A 16,118-nucleotide genomic window follows, 5' to 3' on the forward strand; every position below is an offset into this window, starting at 1 on the left:
AACAGAGGAATATTTTAAGAGATAAATTTATAACTTCTAGATGAGCTGTACTATTATGTTTTATTAGTTTTCTTACACTTAGAAAAATGAATACTATTATACATGTACTAAATTATTACATATGTATGGAAAATTAATATCTTATATACCAGAATTTAAACCCTTTTTCTTTTCAAGACAGATTCTTGTTCTGTCACTGCAGGTAGAGTGCTGTGGCATCATCATAACTCACAGCAACCTCAAATTCCTGAGCTCCAACAATCCTCCTATCTCAGCCTCCTGAGTAGCTGGGGCCACAGGCAGGTGCCACTGTGCATGGCTAATTTTTCTATTTTTAGTAGAGACGGTGTCTTGCTTTGCTCACGCTGGTCAGGAACTCTTGAGCTCAAGCAATCCTCCTGCCTCAGCTGCCCAGAGTGCTAGGATTACAGGTGTAAGAATTTAAACCCTGAATGACAGTATAGGTTTCAGAGTTCTGGAGAAAGTTATGTCATATGCACCAGACAATTTTATAAAATAGCTCCTGTCATGCTAGTGGACAGTGCATTGACAGACTTGGGTAGTGGTACACCAACCAAGTTGTTCACTTAGGCAGATCCAGTAGCACTTTGTCTCAAGATGAAGTGATATATTTGGAAATGAACATGAACAGGTTCACAAGAATAAAGAAAGCTACACGATAGCAGAAAGGTGGCATTTCTAAAATGATGGACTAGGAAACTCAGCATATTTTCTCCACTGCAAAACAAAAATTTAACTGGTAAAAGTTACTTAAAAAAATAAAACAATCCTTTAAAGTCTCTGGGGACTTTTCAAAGGGCATACAACAAATGAAGAAACACTTATTCAAGAAAATCCACAAAATCTCAGTGAAGAACACCAAGGTCATGTGGCACTCACTGGAGCTATGACTCAACTTTATTACATCCCCTTTTCCCAGCTCCAAGTTATGGAACCTATAGAGTATGTACAGGCCCAGAGACAGATCTTTTCCCATAAGCTCTGAGTCTGGGGTTAAGGTTTCATAAGGATTTAGGTAAGTAGGCTGTGTGTAGGATTTAGCATACCCTCATTCCTCTGTTGCAGAGAGGTGTGGCCAAGAACACCGCGTCTCTCTTTTCCCACTCAGACCCCTTCCTGTAGTGGAAACTCCAGATTTGACAAGCTGAGAATACTGGGGCTCTAATCAGCACTTCCCTAGCTAACGCATAGGACTATGTTTCTATGTAATTAGGAATAAGCTGAGAAATCAGGAGCTGTCACCCACACTGTCACCCACTCAGTGTAAATGGGTGTCATTCTAGGAACAGAGAATTCCCTGCCCCTGCATCCAGGGTGGCTTTGTAGAGCTTCTTCCCAAAGGAAAAAGCAGAGCATAAGCAAAAAGAGTTTCCCCCGCAGTACTTGCTGAGGTAACTTATTTTCCTTAAAGCTGCATGCCTAGGGGCATTGTTAAGAACAAAAGATACCTTGGAAAGCAATAAAGAAAAGGCTGGTAGCTCTGACAAAAGCAAAACAGCTACTTGGCCATAAAAATGAATGAAATAACTTATTTTTCAGCAACTGGGATGGAAATGGGGAACATTATCCTGAGGGAAGTATCTCAGGAATGGGCAAATACCACATGTTCTCACAAGTAGAAGCTAAACAAGGGGTACATATGGTCATAAAATGATGCAATGGACATTGAAAACTAAGAAGGGGAGAGGGAGGAGAAGAGTGAGGGATAAAAATCCACCCATCAGGTACGATGTACACTATTCATTATACAATTCATCCTTGTAACAAAAATCACGTATACCACCTATATCTTAAAAAAAGCAACTTAAAACTTCAAACAAGCAACATGGAGCAACCAGAAATTTAGGAGAGGGACTCATGGGAAAAAATATGCAAGATCACCTCTCCTGGTGTCAGAGTCAATTATGGGTGTCAGAAATGCTGTGTGCATATCACTTGCAGTCAATCAGAGGAAGACTCTGGGTAGACTTGAAAGCATTCTCCAGTATATGCATAGACTCATCAATGCAGGGAGGAAACCTTACCAGCACAAGAGGTTAATAACAACATTTGACCAAACACTGATTGAACAATAAGTTACTCTTATTTAGAGGAGTAACTCTAAATGGGCAATTTCTGAGAGAGCAAACTAAAATACTGCAATGGTCATCACTGCTACTCTGGAAGATTATGTGCATGCCTGTATGAGATTGATATGGCTGCTATAACAGATTACCACAAATTTCGTAGCTTAAAATGATACAAACTTATTATCTTACAGTTCTGCGGTTCAGAAGTCTGCAATTGGTCTCAGTAGGCTAAAGTTAAGATGTCATCAGGGCTGCATTAATTTTCAAAGATCTAGAGAATAATTGGTTTCCTTGAGTTCATTTATTTTTCCCACTTGTAGAGGCTGCTTGGACTCTTTGACTCATGGCCTTTTTCCTCATCTTCCAATTGAGCAATGTCAGACAAAATCCTTCTCACTCTGCCATCTTTCTCCTGTTTGCATCCCTTTTCTCTTCTAAAACCTTTGTCATTACATTTGGATTACATGGATAAACCAGGATGATCTCCTATTTTAAAGGCAGATTATTAGCAACCTTAACTCCATCTGCAACTTTAATTTTCCTTTGCCACAAAACCTATCATGTTCCACACAAGTTCCCGGCATTAAGATGTAGACATCTTTGGGGAGAAGCATTATTCTGACTACCACGATGCTTAAGTGTGTACCTTCTCAAAAATGAACAGAAAGAGAACACTAGTTTTTAGATGAATCTGAACAACAAAAGAAAAGTGAACTCTCTGAACTATAAAAGCAACCTCCAAGACACACACATCCCCAGTGGTAAAGGGTAAAATCTAACTGTCTAAGGGATCTTAAGCTCAACCTTCAACAAATAATGGTATATGCCAAACCAGCAGTAATGCATGATAGTTAGGTAGTCCAGTAAAAGATTAAAGACAAATGATAAAAAAATATAAACTGGAACATTAAAGACTTTCTAATGTGAGAGAAATAAAACTGACAGAATTAATTCAGTCAAGTAACCAAACAAAAATAGATGAATAAACTAAAGCAAATTACTCAGAATCAAGTAGGTAAAATATGTTATATAAAATATTCAGGTTCAACAAAATTTATGAGGCATGAAAAGAAATAAGGAACTGTGACTGATTTGTAGGGAGGAAAATGTGATAGAAATTGCCTTTGAAATGGCCCATATGATGTAGATTCAGGAGACAAAAACCTCAAAGGAACTATTGTAAATATGTTAAAAGAACTAAAAAAGATAATACTTGAAGAATTAAAGTATAGTGACAATGTCTTATCAAAGAAAGATTAGAGATAAAGAGATAGAAACTATTAAACTTTATCTCTCAATAAAGAGATATACACTATTAAAAAGAAACAAATTGGAATTCTGGAGTTAAAATGTACAATAGCCAAAATGAAAATTTTACTCCAGGGTATCAATAATACATTTCAACTGGTAGAAAAAAGAATCAATGAACTTTAAGTTGAATTAATAGATACTTTACAATGTGAAGAACACAAAGAAAATTTAAAATAAAAATTAATGAAGAAAATATGTAAACAATGATAAAAACACTCACCAAATAGAAATAGTAGGAAATTTTACAACTTAGTAAGGGCATCAATGAAAATCCCACAACTAACATCACATTTGATGGTAAAAGACTGAATACTTTACCAACAAGATCAGAAACAAGACAGTTATGTTTATTCTTGCCACTTCCATTCATCATTATACTGGAAGTTCTTGTCAGGAAAATTAGGCAAGAAAGATAAACAGAAGACATATAGATTGAAAAGGAAGAAGTAAAATTATCTCTAAGATCATATCATCTCACATATGGAAAATCCTAAGGAATTCACTGGAGAAATATTAGAACAAATAAACAAATGCAGAAATGATATAAGATTCAAAAAAAATATTCAAAAGTCAATTTTATTTCTATACACTAGCAACAAATATTTTTAAAATGGAGTTAAGAGAACAATTTGATTTATAATAACATAAAAAAAGAGTTATAAATTTATAAAATTGAGTGGAAAACTTGTACACTGGAACTATAAAACATTTTTAAATAAATTTTAAAAGATCTGAATATATTGCAAGGCATCCTATGTTTATGGATCAGAAAATTAATATTTTAAGGTTGCAATACTCACTAAATTACTTATAGATAGGGGTAAGAATTATTCTTTTTTGTTTTATTGTGGTAAGAACACAACATGAGATTTACTCCATTAATAGATTTTAAGTGTGCAGTATAATAGTATTGTGAATTACAAGCAAAATGTTGTACAGCAGATCCTTAGTATATGTGCAATTTATATAACTGTAACTTTATGTCCATTGAACAGAAGATTCCATTTTCCCCTTCCTTTAGCACCTGGAAATCACCATTCTACTTCTGGGTTCTGCATTTGATTATTTAAAATATCACTATAAGTGGAATTATGCCGTATATTTCTTTGTGACTGTTTTATTTCACTTGGCATATTGTCTTCCAGGTTCATCCGTGTGGTTACATATGGCAGAATTTCCTTCTGTTTTAAAAGTGAGCAATATTCCATTGAATATATTCTGTATTTTATTTATACATTCTTGTACCACAGTTTCCACATCTTTTTACTGTGATTAATGCTACAATAAACATAGAAGTTTATGTATCTCTTTGAAATACTGATTTTAATTCTTTTGGATAAGTACCTAGAAGTAGGATTGTCGGATTATAGAGTATTTTTATTTTTATTTTTTTTGAAAAATCACCATACTGTTTTCCATAGTAGCTATACCATTTTACATTCCACCTAGCAGTGTACAAGGGTTCCAAATCCTCCAAATCCTTACCCTCACTATCACTTATCTTTTTTTTTTTTTTTAAATAATGCCTAACCTAACTAGTGTGAGGTGATAGTGCATTGTGATTTTGATTTGCATTTCCCTGATGATTGGTGATGTATAGTATCTTTCAAATACCAGTTGTCCATTAGTATGTCTTCTCTGGAAAAATGTCCACACACTGCAATTTTGGTCAGCAATTTATTCTAACATTAAGATATAAGGTAATATTGTGTTTTTATAAGATTAAGGCCTCGGGCCATGTGATATCAGTCTATTCAGATGGTTTATGCCAACATGGAATAGACAGAAAATACTTATTTGTCCTCTAGAGGATAGAATCTGATGTCAGTTTTATAGGTGCTGCATAACTACATGTTTGACCCCCAATAAAAACCCTGAGGGTTTTTACCAAAGCTTTTTACCAAAGCTTGGGAGAGCTTCTTTGATTAGCATAAATTCATACATATTATCACACATAGCTGGGAAAAAATAAATACATCCTTGTGATCCAAATGAAAGAGGTCATTTGGCAGCTTGTGTCTAGTGTCTCCTGGACTTTGCTCCATGTGCTTCCTCCATTTACTGATTTTAATCTATATCCTTTCGTTCTAACAAACTGCAACTGTTAGTATATCAGATTTTCTGAGTTCTGTGAGTTCTTCTAGTGAATCATTGATCTTAAAGATGATCTTGTGGACCCCAGATTGGCAGCTCATATCTGATAGCCTCTGATTAATAGCAGAACAATGTCAACATTTTCAGATTTACAAACTGGACTAGAAGAAATGAATTTCATCATATTTTAAACTTAAGAGTATATAGTATCCAAGCTAGAATACTCATTAATCTTTTTTTATTATTATTTTGGGAAATATTGGGGGTACAAACATTTTGGTTACATGTTATGACTTTGCCACATCCCAACCATGATTTGAGATGTTCCCTTCCCCCACCACTACACTCACCACGTCCATTAGTTGTGAGTTTACCCACCTCCATACCCCCTGCTCCCAAAGAACACTACTACTATGTGAGCACCTTACCGTTGATCAGTCAGTGCCAGTTTGATGGCAGGTACATGTGGTGCCTATTCTTCCATTCTTGTGATACCTCACTTCAGAGGAGAGGATCAAGCTCTATCCAGGAAAATATAAGAGGTGCTAGATCACTGTCGTTTCTTATAATTGAGTAGTATTCCATTGTATACGTATACCATATTTTATTAATCCACTCATGGATTGAGGGGCACTTGGCTTGTTTCCACAACCTTGCTATAGTGAATTGTGCTGCCATAAACATTTGATTACAGATGTCTTTATTATAGAAAGACTTTTCCTTTGGGTAGATTCCTAATAGTGGTATTGCTGGATCAAATGGTAGTTCCACTTATAACTCTCTGAGCCTCTCTCGTTTCTCCGCCCCCTCTAGGGTGGAGTTTGTTAGGTGGGAGGTAGAAGCAGCCACGCCAGGGGACAAGCTCCTCCAAAGCCATGGAGCAAGTCAGCTGGGAAAGTGGCTTTTCTCATTACTCCCCTCCTTCCAGGGCAAGGTTTGACCAGCAGGCATGAAAAGGTTAATACTCATTAATCTTGTATTCAAACAACAAAGTACTAAAAAACAAAGCAAATGTCCTCTAGGACAGTTGATTAAGGGAAAAGGAACTAACATGCAGATAGCAGAGATTCATATAAATATCAAATTTTAGGACATATCACTGTATTGTCAGCATATTTTAAAATAATACTTAGTTACAGATTAATTTTTAAAATAAATCTCAGTGTAAGCAAATATATTATCATACTCTCTAATAGTTCTTGAATAATTATTTTTAGTATCAATTATAGCTAATGTCAATTATTTTATTATTGGAAAAATATATTATTAATCTTTACAATAAAATAATAATAGTAATTATCAAGTTTAGATGCATACTATATCACAGGTACTAGGCTAAATTTTTCACATCTCTTAGCCATTTGATTTAGTCATTAACACATATCTTTAAATTAAATAAATATGCACCAAAAAAAACAAAACAAGAAAATGAGAGGCTTTGTGTAATTAAAAAAGTTTTAAATAACCACAGCACTATTTATTTGTAAAACTGAGTCTATAACCTGAGTTATTACTTGTGCAAAGCTGTGCTCATAAACACTATACCTTGTGGGTTGTTTGTGAAAGTGTACATATATTATCTCTCAGGCAACCTAGATATTTATCAATGAGAACAATATGTTCCAAAATTTTTTTGGAAATATAGCAATGCATCATCTATTAGAAATAATTTTATTTTAAAAGAAAAAGTGTAACAAATTAGAAGATTACTTGAAGAGTAAGACAGTATATTTTAGTTCTGAATTCTTGACTAGTAGTCAGTTCTGTACTGGTATATGCCTTTCAGTTTATTTAGATTAAAATATACTTTTCTCCACATGAAGTAAAGTAAAAAAAGAAAGGTTAGGATCTCAATAAAGGCATAGCTACTATCAATTTATGCATTTATTTCTCTATGGATTTTAATGTATGTAATAAAAATATATTTATTCAATAAACACTATATTCCACATGATCTTCTAGTTACAGGGAATGGAATGGTGACATGCAAATTACATCTGAGTTCTTGAAAATTTTACTTATATGGATAGGTAAGTATTAATAATAATTTATGTAGAGGGAACATCAGCCAGAAAGGAGGATAAAATCTTTAAATATTCGGAAAAAATTAAGGGAAAGGATAGTCAACTTGGAATGAAGAAGACATATGAAAAATTTTTTGTATTTAATAGAGCATCAGGCATTTTTATGCCATGTCGTATATATTGGCCTTTATAGCCTATTAGTCCTTTTACTAAGAGCTGAGAGATTCTAGTAAAGTTTTTTTCTTTTTTTAATATTACAGATGTTAACATTAATTTTCATTCATTCATTTACTCATTTGTTCTTTATTCAAATAGATATTGTCTACCACACTCCTGAATATGTGCTATTTTCTGGAATTAAAAAAGTAAAAATATATAAGCCTGGTGCTATTATCCCTAGTACTGTCATCCTCTCTTTACAGATAAGAAAATTATTGAGAAATTGAACATAGAGCATATCATCCCAGATCAACATCAAGGTCACATTGCCAACATAAATATTGACGAATACTTCTTTAAAGATGTTTTTGCACAAGTCCAGGTTGATTAGTTTGAAATGCTCAAACAATATTTCAAAGTAAATTTAATATTAAGTAGTTATATATGTGTCCGTACCCCCTTCTGAGCACCAATAGCTCCTTTTTACTTCAGAGCAATTATAAGCTTTTAAAAAATTAAAAGTATTTTTTCATCAATAAATATATGTTTTTGATATTTTCTAAATGTTATTTGATAACTAATATGAATTCATGGAAGAAGACAACACAAAGAACTGTGGTTGTTTCCAATGTTTCTCATTTCCTTTTCCAGAAAAGTAATGACATATTTTGAGGCAACTGATATCTTATTACCACAGAGAATCAATGGAAGAAAATTGGAGGATACCACAGAGGATGAGAGAGAGGTAAAGAATACCATCAAATTCAGCTTTGAGGTGAGAGTTCTAGATTTAATGATCCAGTTATCTCACAATTTCAGGTTGTCTCATTATATAATTAAAATGGAGCTGCTTTAACTTTAGACCGAATGATATTTCCTTTTGTTAGGCTAATTATAGCTACTTTGTAAGGATTTCTCAAATCTAAATCTCCAGATAATTACTTTAAGACACTGTCAAATTCAGAACATAACTGAAATTTGGCTTTCTTAAATAGTATGAAGATAGCTTTACTGCTTGCTTCTTTTATATTCACAGGATGAAATCAAGGTCCTTAAAATTATATTCTTCATGGAAATAATGGTTTTCTGACTTAGAAGAGTCTTCTAAGGATAAGGTATATTTTTTTCTGCTCTCACTTAGCAATACTCATCCTGAAGAATTATATGACACAATTGAACTAGGTACATTGTAGAATGTGACAAAATATTCTTGCATTTTAACCAATCTTTCTGTGTAATTCTTTGAATCCTTTTCATTTTCCCATTATTAGAGACAAGTGCCTTTGTAACAATATTCTCAGAAAAGGTAATGAACACCTGTGTCTGATATGAATTATGAAAAGTCTGTTATTTCCCTCATGAAAAATATAAAAAGCACAGTGGAATCCTGTTACAATAATCAGCCTGAGAAGCTTAGATGAATCATTGCTTTTGAATGATCACGACATGCCCAAAGCCCCACAAATGCTAATTTTTACTAATTCAGACATTTCCAAAAAACGAAAATTGCTATCTTGCAAGGATAAGATCTTCTATTTTAGAATCTGCACTCACTAGACAAATTATTAGGAACTCTAATTAGGAATGCCAGCACCTATAACAACCAAGTAGTTCTGAAAAGCTTTAACATTCTTTATCATGTTCTGGAAATATGCAAGAATTATTTTTATTTTTTATATTAAAAATGGCTAGCTAGTGATAATCCACTTGTCTAAAGCAACTATATTTGGAAAAAAAGAGTCCAACACTTGAAATCATGTAATTGGCAGCAATATACTTTTAAAATATTTTTTAGTCATGGCAAGCATATTATCTTCTCCAGTATGTAAAAATAGGTGTCAACTTGTTTTTAAGCAATAAGTTAAAAAGAAAAAAAATAAAGAAATCTTAAAATAATAGCTTCAGACTAGTAAGTGTAAAATTCCTTTAATTGAATTATTCATACTGTCTAGAAGGAGAACCAAGAAGGGAAATAGACAGAGAGACAGAAGACCTTCCACAGAAGTTGCTCATTAGGGAGAAGGGTGGGTGTCTTTTCCTTTATAATCCAACCATGACAATAAATATCACCATGACAATAAATATCACTTCAATAATGAGATGGAAAAATAGATGGTTAAGATCATAAGTAAGTAGAACAGCTAAAACTCAATTTGTCTTATCACCAAACTAAAAGATTTCTGTATTATACAATGATGAAAAAATCAGTATTTTATTACTGAAAAATAGATAAGACAAAACAAAGTATTTGAGATCAGGTCCAAATAACATATAGCTGCCATACAGAGGCAATATGAATATTAAGGATACTAAAGTAGTGTAGGTGGAGATTTCAATCTCCAGTTTACTCAGGACTTTAAACCTTAAGAAATCAATAACTGTAGGTTGAATTTAATGAGAATGATGTTAGTTGTAACAAAAGATTAAAGGGAAAATGATGATGTAAACTGATAAATTGTTTTAATGCAGCAATATTGAGATCATTAGGTCATATTTGTGTTTGTTGAATAAGTGAAAATGACATGTTGCAAAGTATGTAGGAGTTATACATGTAATGGCATAGATGTGGCCTCACAACAATATATAATTGAACATTTTCATCATCATAAATATTTCAACAGATGGAAGAAAATGTTGGTTTATCCACTATGTAATGTGTAAAGTTTTAAGTTATTCAGTTGTATAGACATGTTTGCATGGACATATGCTTTTATTTTTCTTTGGAAAAGTACAGAAATTGTTTAGTCAGGGCTCTCCAGAGAAAAACAATCATTAAAAAAATATATATATGTATATGTATATGAAGACCAAGAAGTCTCAATGTTTGTAAGCTGAAGAACCATGTATGTCATATGACTTGGAAGTTATTTCTTAAAGAAATAAGAAGACTAAAAAGATTGAGTCTTTTTTCAATCCATGGAATTTGATCTTGAATACTTAATTTGTTTGGGAGAATAAACTAAGCAAAAGTGGTGTTGTGATGGTACTCCAATTTTGGGACTAAAGGTACCTTCTGTGTTACTGTTACTGCCATGAGCAAGACACTAATGGACTAGCCTGTTGGTCTCAGGAGAAGGATGAAAGGTGGAAAGGATGCAGGAACAAAGCTGAGTAATAACAAGACTAGCTACGACCAAAGCCCCTTCCATCCCCAGGTGCTAGAGCTATTCGGCCAGTGCACGTATTAGAGCTGCAAAGTGGAACACAGCTATATCTGCTGAATTTAGTAGATTGGTAAGAAATAAATATTTGTTCATGTATGTCACTCAGTTTGGGATCATTATATGACAAGTGGTAACTGGTACAAGCAATTGGCATCCCGACAAATCTAGATTCAAGTGGCCAATTAAATATATGAAGAGATGTTAAATATCCTCCTTAGTCAGAAAATGGAAATTAAAGTGCCATAAATATTCTCTTTCTCTCCATTGATTTAAAATAACATTTAAAAGATGGAATGCCACAAATGTACTGATTGATGTTAGCTATGAAGGTATTCGTTGTTGCTATATAACCAATCAAGTCCTAGAGCTCCTTCTTATAGTAATAACTACCCATGTAAGGCTTATGGGTGGTTGCTGCAGCAAGTTTTAGGCTATTTATCTTTTTCTCTGCTGTGGCCACACAGCCTAGTGCCTTGCAGAAGGGACTCAGCTCTTTTCCTTTGTTCCCTTCAATGTAAAGATATGCACCTCGCCAAGCAGTCTAAAGTGCTCCAGTATGTGTGAACCACAGCTGTCCTCTCAGCCACACCCGAGCATGTGCTGTCCATCAAGCCAAGTTTGGTGTGAGCTTCAGATGGCTAAGCATATGCCCCCATTGTATGTCTTGTACTTAAATATCTAATGCTTTAAATGCCTACTTTGGTTTGCGTCTGTAAATTAAGCCCTCAGATGCAGTTTAATTGTCCTTAAAAGGAATAAAGGACTTACTCCTTAAAAGGAATAAATCTTTTCTGCTGATAAAAAATAGTATATAAAGTAGTATCTAAAGTTTACCAACATGTGAAGTATTTGTGTAATTGGGGGGGGGGAGTGAAGATTTTTTTATCATGGAGGGAAAAAGAAAATGAGATGCAGGCCAGGCCTTTAGATAATGACTATAATCCCAGTACTCTGAGAGGCCAAGGCTGATCCCCCAAGGAAGATCACTTGAGGTGAGGAGTTCGAGACCAGCCTGAGCAAGAGTGAGACCTTGTCTCTACTAAAAATAGAAAAAATTAGCTGACTGTGGTGGCACAGGCCTGTAGTTCCAGCTACTTGGGAGGCGGAGGCAGGAGGAATGCTTAAGCCCAGGAGTTTGAGGTTGATGTGAGTTAGTCTGACACCACGGCCATGGCACCCAACCGTGGGTGACAGAGTGAGACTCTATCTCAAAGAAAAAGAGAGAAGTACAACCATAGATTTGGAGGTAAAATCTTAGGAAAACAAAAGAAGTAAATAGTAAATCTGTGATACTTAATTTTACGTGCCAACTTCCTAGGGCACAAGTGTCTGTGAGAGTATTTCTGGGTGAGATTAGAATTTGAATTAGTGGATTCAATAAATTAAATTACCTTTCCCAAGGTAGGTGAGCATGATTTAATCTGTTGAGGGCCTGAATGGAGAACAAGGCAGAAGAAGGAGGAATCAGTCCCCTTCCCTTTCTTTTGCTGCCTTAAAGATTGAGCTGGAACATCTCATCTCATTTTCTCCTGCTCTCAAATGCCTTTTGAACTTGGACTAAATTTTAAATTATAGCATTAGCCCCCCTGGGTCTCTAATTTGTAAGCAGCAGATCATGGGACTTCTCAGTCTCTATAATTTTATGAGCTGTGTATATATCTATGTATGTATGTATATGAGACATGTATATATCTCTCTATATATACATGTATAAATGAATATATATGCACACATGTGTGTGCATGTGTCTTCTGTTTGTTCTGTTTCTCTGAGGCACCCTGACTAATCCAAATTCTGACTAATACAAACTCATATAAATATTCCTTTTCCTGAATATATTACAACTTAAATGAAAGCAAAAACTTGCTTCTTTACCAAAAGGGGAACTGTAATGTTCTCTTGGGTTTAAGTCGAAAAGACTAATTTTTTTCATTGCATTTTAAATTTCTAAATAATATACACTAGACTAGCAATTTTATCATGCGCACTTAAGACACAGAAAGAAAGCAGCTGGATAATTTTTCTCAGACCTCTAACTTTCCAAAACAGTAAGACAAAGTTATCACACATGGGCTTTATTATCAGAGCCAAAGAATGACTATTCTCAATTCACATTCTATCTCCTAATCCCGATGAAGCACTGAATACTATATTTTATCCTAGTTCCTTTTTGCTTACAATATAATATGCTCCATGGAATATTTGCTTTGGAGTCACTTTCATATGATTTCTTATCCTATCTCCACTGCTATACTAGTGGATATTTTTTAATGCTCATATTAGAAATGCAAATAGGCCAGGCTGATAGCTCATGCATGAAATTCCAACACTTTGGGAGACTGAGGTGGATCACGTGAACCCAGGAGTTCAAGATTATAGTAAGCTATGATTGCACTGCTGTACTCCAGCCTGAGTAATAGAACAAGATGCTATCTTCAAAAGATTAAATTAAAAAATGCAAATAGAGAAAATTTAAGAAAAATTAAATGAAAGAAAGGAAAAAGGGAGGGAGAGAAGAAAGAAAATTATTACAAATGAAATTGTAAAAATAAATTGATTTGACTGGCTTCCTGTGTGACTGAATTCAGGATCTCACAGATGTCACCAGAAATCTCTCTCTCCTCCCATCATTGTTTGAATAATACTTTCCTTGTTGTGGGCTCAATTTCTAGACAGATTATTCATGTTTAATAGTATTATCTGATACCTCTTCGGTTGTATTATTTTTTCCAGCTAGCAATCCCAAAGAAAAAGATACTCCTTCTCAACAACTCCAGTGAAAGTCTTTGGAGTTTCATTGACTTGATGCACTTAGATTATGTATTAGATCTTGAACTAAGAGGTGTAAGTCTTACTGATTCGCTCATAGAGATAAAATGCCATCTTCATCAGTTCAGGCTGCTATAACAAATTACCATAGACTGAATGGCTCATAAACAACAGAAATTTCTTTCTCACAATTCTGGAGGCTTAAATCTGAGATCAGGTTGTCAACAGGGTTAGATTCTGGTGAGGGCTGCCTTCTGGGTTGCAGACTGCTGGCTTCTTGCTGTATCCTCACATGGTGGAAAGTAGCAAGAAATAAGCTCTCTGGGGACTCAAAGACCCCGAACAACAAATGCTGGCATGGATGCAGAGAGAGAGGAACACTCCTACACTGCTGGTGGGACTACAAACTAGTTCAACCTCTGTGGAAAGCAATTTGGAGATACCTTAAAGGGATACAAGTGAATCTATCATTTGATCCAGCAATCCCATTACTGGGCATCTACCCAAAAGATCCAATGACACTCTACAAAAACGACACCTGCACTCAAATGTTTATAGTAGCACAATTCATAATTGCAAGACTGTGGAAACAGCCCAAGTGCCCATCAATCCAAGAATGGATTAATAAAATGTGGTATATGTATACCATGGAGTACTATTCAGCTCTAAGAAACAACGGTGATATAGCACATCTTATATTTTCCTGGTTAGAGCTGGAACCCATACTACTAAGTGAAGTATCCCAAGAATGGAAAAACAAGAACCACATATACTCACCAGCAAACTGGTATTAAATGAGCAGCACCTAAGTGGACACATAGGTACTACAGTAATAGGGTATTGGGCAGGGGGGCAGGGGGCGGGTATATACATACATAATGAGTGAGATGTGCACCATCTGGGGGAGGGTCATGCTGGAGACTCAGACTTGTAGGGGGAGGGAGGGAAGGGCATTTATTGAAACCTTAAAATCTATACCCCTATCATATGCCGAAATAAAAAAAAAAGGTTTTAAAATAATATCCCTTATGGGGATGAGAGAAGAGAAGCAGAGGAGCATCAGAATCACCTGGAAAGTTTGTTCAAACCACAGGAACTTCTCATCATCCTTGATTCCTTGATTAATTCATTTCCTCCTTTCTGATACCGCTGTTAACATTCAGCCTCGAATAAAGGTGTTAATGACAGTATGGAAAAAAAAAAAAAAAAAAAAAAAAAAAAGGGTGCTAATCTGCCCTCATGACCTCACCTAGTACTAATTACCTCCCAAAGGCCCTGCCTTCTAATATCATCATTTTAGAGAGTAGGATTTCAATATATTAACTTTAGAGGGATGCAAACATTCATCCCATAACATTTCTCTTTTGGCCACAAAAAAATTCATGTATGTCTCACATGTTAAAATATATTTACTCCATCCCAACACTTCGAAACATCTTAACTCATTCCAGCCTCAAAAATCTAAAGTCCAAAGACTCATATTAATATCATCTAAATCAGATATAGGTGAGACTAAAGGTATGATTTCTCCTAAATATGCCACTATAAAACTTATAAAAATCAAGCAAGTTATATGTTTCCAAAATACAATGGTGGGACAGGCTTAGGTAGAATAGATATTTTCATTCCAAAGGGAAGAAACAGGAAAGAGGAAAGGGATTAATGAACCCCAAGAAAGCCCAAAACAAATCCTCTTTGGAGACAAGTGGTAGTGTCTTTAAGGATTGATAAAATATAGAATTGAAAATTATATCAGTGATTTTTTTTTACTCAATATTTTGTGAGGGAATAAGGGTGAAAAAGGAAAATTATATCTTAATGTTATTAGGAAAATAGTTTTGACCTTACAGAGCTTCTGAAAGTACATTTAGGACTTGTAGAATATCTGAAGTCAAAATGTTGAGAATTGCTGTTTTTAACAATTAATTATATTTCAAATGTCACTTGATTAATGTGTGTTTAAATTTTTCTAATAATTAAAAAATAAGATTGCATGTTTTATGGCTTCATTTAGAAATTTTCTGAAATTGCAAAATTAAGGAAAAAAAATCTTCCAGTCTTCAAATTTATAAAGTAAAGCATAGTCTACCAAATGTTTGAATAATATTTCATTCTTAGGAAGGTATGGTACTGCATGTGAAGCTTTGTTATAAATTTATTTTTTGTTTCAACTTTACTTATTAAATATGCTGATTTTTCACACTCATAGTATTTTAAAACTTAAATTGTTTAATGTTATTGTTAAAATTATTTATAGAAACAGTATGTCACAGCTGAAGAATGAAATTATCAATTTAAAGTAGGTGATGATATTTCTAATAGTCTAGTGAAATAATATCAATAATGAAGCTTTTATGAAAAATGGGAATATATTTTAAAATTAGTTATTTTATTGTCAGCTTCTGATTTATATTGCTTCATATAAATATGCATATATACATACTGTATACTTATATATGACATACATACATTTAAATTGATAGATGCAGAGAGAAACTTTTTGGAAA

This window comes from Microcebus murinus, chromosome 6 (genome assembly GCF_040939455.1).
Source record: "Microcebus murinus isolate Inina chromosome 6, M.murinus_Inina_mat1.0, whole genome shotgun sequence".
Lineage (NCBI taxonomy): Eukaryota > Metazoa > Chordata > Mammalia > Primates > Cheirogaleidae > Microcebus > Microcebus murinus.